Genomic DNA, 6,690 nt, shown 5'->3' with positions numbered 1-6,690 from the left:
GTCACTATCTTCATGAAAATGGAACAGCAATAATTGCTTCCAGTCAGAAGCAAGAGACTTGAAGTTTATTTCCATTAGACTAGCCAAAACGAAACAGACTTCTTTCCAGATGGGTTATTTGGTAGATGACTCAGCTTGGGACTAAGCCTGAATTTCTACGGACTCCTGTGGTGGGCCCAAAAAAAAGAAGAAAAGAAAAACTCCACCCACACAGTGAAATTCTTGATGTACAGATATGTTCAAGCCGTTTTCCTTTCTTTTCCTTTCCTTTCTCTCATACTAAGTCTTTACCTTCTACTCCTGCTCCTTTTTCACAGGTATTTTTCCTACTTTTACCTTGGACCCATTTGTAGTTCCATATTCACAGAAAAAGAGAGGCAATAAATAAGCTTTCCATTGCTTGAAAGGCTGACACTATTGAACTTAATAATCTACAGTGAGGCGAGAATATAAAGAATATAATCCATAACTTAGTTTACTACATGCAAGAAATCTCATTTCATTTCTCTTTGCAATAGCTAGCTAGAAATGATCTGATATTTCTGATATGATAGAGCATTTTATAATGCATTCTCATATTAAAGGAAGCTTTCTTTGGCAGAAATGCATGGTAAGCTCCTCATAGTAGCAGCAGCTACTGTGTATTAATATTTATTGGGTTCTTTATGTGGGGGCGATGCTGATTATCTCATTTAGTTTTTATCACAACCATCAATATTCTCATTTTACAGATGAGCAAACTGAGACACAGGGAAGGTAGGAAACTTAGCCAGGCCTCACAGTCAGTGAGCGGTAGGGCTAGATTTGAATCAAGCAGCCTGATTAATTCTGAATTATGATTGTGAAGACACTGACCTCCTGTGAGTCAGTCTTCAGAGCCAAAAAAGCAAACACTGATTATAATTGCAAGAGGATACATTGTTTATACATCAAAGCCAAAGAAAGGATTTGGAAGGTGGGTCACTTTGGCTATTGAGTCAATATCCCAAGTTTCTACCACTGAAACTAAAGAACGGGTCATTTCCACATGACTGCATTTTAGGTTTCCAGACACTGAAAAGACGTTTCTTTTCGTGTATTTCTGGCTCAGCCTGAAGCAGGTACACAAACCTCAGTACAAGGATATCTTTTCAGGCCATTCAATTTTTAAAAGTCATTTCGGTTTGGAGCTAAGAATTAGCTTAATCCTACTTTAATCACAACAAGATCTGTATCATCCATAGCAAAAGAAATGGATGAGAAATAAACACTAATCATACTGACTGTTTGGCCTATCATTACCAATTACCTTAGTATTTGAAAGCATTGATTTTTTTTTCACTTTCTCTTAGGTGGTTTAATGGTAGCTGTCCCTCCAATTTCTTATGTACCTATTAAGTGTCAGTCACTTTAACTCCATTACGTCTAATCCATATAGCAATTCTGTGAGGCAGGTAGTAGCAGCAGCAGTATTAGTAGTAGCAGTACTTTTTTTTTACTGATGAAAAACTATAGCTTAGAAAAAGTAATTACTATCCTCAGGGTCACTTAATAAGTGGTAGAGATTTGATTAGAATTCGGATCCCTCTGGCTCCAAAGTCATTACCCTCTGTACCACTCTGCTGTCATATTATAATAAACCCTTAGCAAATATCCACAAATACCTTTTCTTGTCTCTCTTCTTTGCTAGTACTATTCCATGACTTTCACAACAAAAAAGAAAATCATTATTAATTTCAACCCTCATTTACTATGATCTTTTGAACTCTGAGGTAGTATGCCAATAAATTGAACATGCCTTGTAAGCACCCCACAAAAATGTTTCCCAAAGTGGTTATCTATTTCTTGTATTAAAATAATCAGAACAGGAGACTCATGACTTTCTTTTTTAAAGCAATGACAACTTGTGAATCTGCATAGCCAATCCGTGGAGGATATTGCAAATGATGTTACATGGAATGCAATGACATGCTATTGTCCTACACGTGGCATATTTTCTTTCCCCAAAATGGTTGTCACAATATCTCTATTCTTCCCCAAAATCATCTGGGACCTTGCCACTTCCCCTTTTAAGAGGTGAAGTGTAATTACTCTTCACTTGAATCTGAGCAGGCTTGTGACGGCTTGTAACCAAAATAATGTGGCAGGAGTGATGTGTGACTTCTGAGGCTAGGTTGTAGAAGATGTGGTAGCTTCTGCCTTGGTAGCTGGAACACTTTTGTTGGAGCCCTGAGCTGCCGTGTCAGTCGGCTTACTTTTCTAAGGATACCATGCTGTAAGGAAACTCAATCTAGTCTACTTGGAGAAGCCCTGAGATAAAGATAGAGATGCCGGGCTAGCCCTCAGTTTTCCAGTTCCAGCTGACTACAACTGCAAGAGTTTCCTCTAGCCAGAACTGCCTAGCTAGGAAGAGAGAGGTTTGAAGGTAATTCCCTGCAGAGGTCTTGGTGAGAGCAGAGTGGTGGTCTCCTGATGAGGGTGTGGGAATATTAAGAAGGTTGCTGTACATTTTCCCTCCTGCTTTTCATCCCATCGTGGCTCCCAATTTTCTTGCCTATTTCTAAACCTGGACTCCCAGCCTGCTACCCATTCTCAGTCCCTTACTCCAACACACTCATCCTTTTATAAATTCCTCTTTCATAGGTTAGCCAATTAGTTTATCTTGCTTTCAGCCAAAGACCTAACTGATACCTATCATTCAAGCTCATTGGAGGCCTATTGCTTTATATTATCACATATACACATAATCATCCAGTTTTGTTTCTAAGCAAAAGAATTAGTTTAGGGAACCTATGTGGTTCCCAAACATGATGAGCCTAGACATGATGTCTGGATCTCTAGCAGCCATTTTGAGACCATGAGATAACCAACATAAGGAACATGCCAAATGATCACAGGATTTCCTGGTATCATTCAGTCTCTGACCCAATGCCAGCAGCAGTTATCTCCTGGATTTCTTGTGAAAAAAATTTCTATTTATTTAGCCATTATTAGTCATCTTCTTTGTTAATTACAGAGGACCACAAAATTAATTGATACATACATAGAAACTATCCCTGTACATTCCATATGAGGCATATAGGAACAAAAAGAAGAGAGAAAGAAAAAACTCAAAAAGAGTTCAAGGACTTAACCTAGACACTCTGGTGACAGGTGTTACTGAGGTGTGATACAGGAAATAAAGAGCAGAGGTGCGTCACTGCGATGAGTATTTTCTTTATTATTTAATGATAAGAAGAAAAACAAACAAATGAGGATAGATAAAACTAATAGAGAAGCAAGACTCAAGAAGCTTATGAGACATTTTAGCCATAGATGAAGTATGTAGAGCATATGTGTGCTGAGCTTAGATGGAAAGGGATGAAAGACCAATTATTAATACATGGGAGATGGATAATTTTGCAGTGTTAAATATTTTCTGTTTTTTAGTGTTCCTAGATTTATACAGATTGTTGAAAATATTATTACTATTTTGTTTGAGAAAATTTTCATTGACAGTATGTAGTTTCTACTCCTCCACACAGAATTTACAAGTATTCTGCGTGTGTGTGTGTTTTAACAAAATCACTGTAAGTTTACAAAAACTCATGTATCAAGCAAGGAAGGGTGACTGAAAAGTTTTTTCTGCAAATGCAAAATACTAGCTACCTTCTTTGTGTGTTTGTTCATTTATTTGTATTTACAAATTTAAGTATGTATTATCTAATAGGGTCTGGGTTAGGCATTAGAGAAACAGAAGTGAATAAAACTGTCTTTACCCTTCTGAAACCTAGGGAAGACTAAGGGCAAATGAACAGGCAATTATAATGCAGTATTATGGGAGTACAGGGGAGATTTTAGGTGTCAAAAGAAGACTTTTCAGAACTAATGTCTTATCACGTAGCTGAAACTATGTTAGAAAGGTAAATATAGGGAATGGGGAGTTTTCCTAGAGTTTAACCCTTTTAAGCACAATATTGTCAGAGGTTTAACTTACACCGCAGTTTATCTGTTTATCTACAGGGAAGAACTTTCTTATTAGCATTATGCTTAATTTCACTATCTTGTCATGGAACCTGAGATGATAGTTTTTTTCCTTCTTTTTCTCCTGGATTTGGACAATGAACACATTTACCTTTAATATATGATATTTACATCTCTTATTTTTCCTTTAAACCTGGCCATTAAAGGGAAATATGCCATCAAAAAAGAAAATAAAATTACCTTTCATGGCGTTGTTTATTAGAATCACACACACACAAAAATCACTGTACTTATTTATACGCAACAGAGGACATTTTGATTTTTACTCATTAATTAAAATAACATCTTTGTCAAAAGACCTGGTGTCTGAAGCAGGTTCTCAGTCAGTCTCATTTCTTTCTTGGTCTTTCTTCCTATAGGTAGCTTTGGGGGTCAGCAGACCTGTGTTCAAATTTATGTTCATTCATTCACCTTGGGCAAGTCATGTGACCTTGGGAACTTCAGATCCCTCCTACGTAAAAAGCACATGACACTTTCCTCACAGGCTTGTTTGAAGACTAAATTTTTAAAAAAATTCTTAAACATCTAAGAATAGTTCGTAAGAATGAGAAATTCTCAATAAATTTATTCATTCAATAATTCAACTGGATGAAGTACCACTAATCCTTCAAGTATTTTCCATTTTGTAGCTTTTCCCGATTTTGTTACTCTCTTATTTTACTAAAGTATTTCATATATGTCTGTATGTAACCATTATTACTTTATACTATCATCTTTTGCATGATTCTTTCTTTCTGGATATATTATAAGCTTCAAAAGTTGAGAACTGTTTTTTTAATAGACTTTATTTTTTAGGAGAGCTTTAGGTTTACAGCAAAATTTTGCTGAGTTCCCATATACCATTTCTCCCCCTATGTCTCACAGTTTTCCCTGTTGTTAACAGATTAGCGGGTACGTTTGTTAAAATTGATGAACCAATATTGACACCTTATTATTATCTAAAATCTATACTTAGGGTTCACTCTTTGTATGATAGAGCTCTATAGGTCTGACAAATGCATAATGCGTGTGTCCACCATTACAGTACTATACTCAGTAGTTTAATTAACCTGAAAACGTCCTGTGCTTCACCTATTCATCTCGCCCTCCTTCTCCCTAACCTTTGACAACCACTCATCTTTTTACTATCTTCATAGTTTTGCCTTTTCCAGAACATCATATAGTTGGAATCATACAGCCAATTTTCAGATTGTCTTCTTTCATTCAGCAATATGTGCTTAAGATTAATACATGCCTTTTCCTCCATGTCTTGATAGCTCATTTCTTTTTATGGCTGAATAATATTCCACTGTGTATATGCTAGTTATCCATTAATCTTTTGAAAGACATCTTAGTTGCATCCAAATTTTGGAAAGTATGAATAAAGCTGCTATAAGCATTTGTGTGCAAGTTTTTGTGCACACATAACTTTTCAACTCATTTGGGTAAATACCTAGCAGTGTGATTGCTAAATTGTATAAGACTATCTTTAATTTTTAAGAAACTGCCAAACTGTCTTCCAAAATGGCTGTACTATTTTGCATTCTTATGAGCAATGAATGAGATTTTTCTGTTACTCCACTTGGAATGGATTTTGGCCATTCAAATAAATGTGTAGTGGTATTTCATTATTTTAATTTTCCATTCACTAATGACATATGATGTTGAGTGTCTTTTCATATGCTTATTTACCATCTGTGTATCTTCTCTGGTGAAGTGCTTGTTGAGATCTTTTGCTCATTTTTAAATTAGGCTGTTTTCTTATGTTGAGTTTTAAGAGTTCTTTTGTGTGTTTTGGATACCAGTCTTTTATCAGATATTGTTTTTCAAAGATTTTTCTCATATGGTATATTTTTGAGCTCTCTATGCTATCCAATTTGTCTATTCTTGCATCAAAACCATACTGTCTTTATTACTGTTGATTTGTAATACAGTTTTTAAACATCAAAAAAAAAAAAAAAAAAAAAAAAAAGATTTTTCTCCCAGTCTGTGGCTTGTTTTCTCATTTTAACAGTATCTTTTACAGAGCAGAAGTTTTAAATTTTAATGAAGTCTAATCAATTTTTTCTTTCATGGATCATAAAGAGCTATATATTTTTATCTTCTAAAAATTTTTTTATATCTCTACTTACTACATACTCTCCTATTCAAATGTGTATCCACTTACCTATTCTAGAGTCTAGAATTTAGTCAGGAGCCTCTCAAGTAGTTTTTGATAAAATAATTAGGCTAGCACCTTTGGAAAGTATCATCATACAGAGTCCTAGCTGGAAATGGTTGGCACACCAAGCTGGGAGTTTTGTGATAGTTTTAAATAAGGGACTATTTACAGAGGTGGGAGCAGGTTAAAGGAACCAGCATGGAATGTTGCAGCACCCAAGGGCCAGCACCAGCAGGAATTCCAGGATCCAAGTGACAAGAAAGCAAAGTGTTGAGAGCTTGGCCAACCAGAAGATGTTATAATTGTAGAAGAACACACGTTAACAAATCTGTGTAGAATCAGGGAGGAGAGCAGAAGGATATCTCCTCCTGATCTCCCATCTTCTACCAGCTCCCCAAAAGGGCTGAATTCAGCCAGAAGTCAGAAGGTAAGAGAGCCTGCAGGGTAAAGTGTTCAGAAGTCATCTTCCCGAGGAGAGCAGAAAAGAGCAGATAATGGACCGGGATGGTTAAGACAGGCAAAGAAGAATAACTAGGTTAGGCAGTTTC

Source organism: Balaenoptera ricei, chromosome 6 (genome assembly GCF_028023285.1).
Source record: "Balaenoptera ricei isolate mBalRic1 chromosome 6, mBalRic1.hap2, whole genome shotgun sequence".
In the NCBI taxonomy this organism is placed as follows: Eukaryota; Metazoa; Chordata; class Mammalia; order Artiodactyla; family Balaenopteridae; genus Balaenoptera; species Balaenoptera ricei.
Note: the sequence above shows the minus strand (reverse complement) of the source record.